The sequence below is a fragment of the Corapipo altera genome, unplaced genomic scaffold (assembly GCF_003945725.1).
Source record: "Corapipo altera isolate COAL_440 unplaced genomic scaffold, ASM394572v1 61022, whole genome shotgun sequence".
In the NCBI taxonomy this organism is placed as follows: Eukaryota; Metazoa; Chordata; class Aves; order Passeriformes; family Pipridae; genus Corapipo; species Corapipo altera.
The window spans coordinates 190,297-192,087 of NW_020885065.1; positions in this window are offsets into that span (position 1 = coordinate 190,297).

A 1,791-nucleotide genomic window follows, 5' to 3' on the forward strand; every position below is an offset into this window, starting at 1 on the left:
CTGGATTTCATTTTGTATGGAAACGTGGGTTTGGGAGAATTTCGGATTTTATATATTCATATATATATACCTGTGTGTAATACTTACATATTTATATAATTATATATTCATATATGAATATGTATTTATATAACTTCGTGGTTTATGTATTTATATATAAATATAAATACACATAGTATATTACTATATAAAATATATAGTATAAATATAATCTATAATACATAATATACTAACCAATATATATTATATACTAAATTATGTGTTATGTATTATATATTATATTATGTATAGTATATAATATATATTTTATATTTATATTTTATATATTTATATATAAAACAATATATATATTTATATATACTTTATGTTCATTTAAGTACACTATATTTATATAGTGTATATATTTATATATTACTATATAAAATATATAGCATAAATATAATCTATAATACATAATATACTAACCAATATATATATAGTATAAATATAATCTATAATACATGATATACTAACCAATATATATTATATACTAAATTATGTGTTATATATTATATATTATATATTATATAGTATATAATATATATTTTCTATTTATATTTTATATATTTATATATAAACCAATATATATATATTTATATATACTTTATGTTGATTTAAGTACACTATACGTAGTTAATGCACAACTTCTAGTGGAAGGTGTCCCTGCCCATGGCAGGGGGTTGGACTAGATGGTCTTTAAGGGCCCTCCCAACCCAACCCATTCCATGATTTGGTGTGTTATTGTACACATTTACCGTAGTCCATATATTTAATAAACAGGGAGGTGCAAACAAACACTCCCGACTTTCCCACCCAGTTCTCACCTTTGTCCTCCCGCAAACACCAGGAGCGATCCCCCCGCAGCCCCCGCAGCCCCCGCAGCCGCCGGCTGAGCAAACAGCCCCATTGTGGGGAAGCTGCTGAGCCATCGCGGCCCCAAACCCGGCCCAAACCCAGCCCGAGCCGCGGGGACAAAAGCCTTTTGAAAAGGCAGAGCCCCCCTGGCCGCGGCTTCCCTGTGTCAGCGATTCCCTCCCCTGCTGGAAGGTGCCAGGCCTGACCACCCCCCCTGAACCCAGCGCTCCAAACAGGGATATCTGGCTTGATTAATTGAATTTGCCTCGTTTCGCTGCCCTGCTCCTCCAGCCAAAGGGTTACTTTAAGGAAAGCCCGGAGAAGTGTCCCCTTTCCAGCTGTTTGCAGCTGCATCACTGCTGGAAACACCACAAAACTGGGCAGCAAACCCCCGAAAATTACAGACGTGGATTTTTCCCTTCCTGGTTTCCCCCTCTCTTTATTTCCCCGAATAATAAATATATATATATATATATACATATATATATATATATATATATATATATATAATAGATATATATCTCCATACTTAGAGGTCACCAAGCAGGGAAAATCCACAGGCTCCCCATCCCCACCTCCAGCTCAGGTGTGGGCCAAACCCCCCCACTTTTCACCTCGCTCTCTGCCCAGTTCCTTCCCTTTTCCCCCCGTTCCGTGCCGAGGGTGCCGCCCTTACCCGCGCCCCCGGTGCTGTGCCGGTGATGGTTCGATGGCTCTGACCGTCTGTGCCCGCCGGGCTCGGCTCCCACCGGGCTTTTCCCGGCGGATAAACCGAGCCAACGTCACTGGGGAGGGATAATTGGGCTTCAATGGGCTGGAAAACGCCGGGCCAGCGGCTTCGGGGAGGCAGCAAAGCGTGGCTGGGATGACCTGGGGGGTGCAGGAGGACAAAAAAAA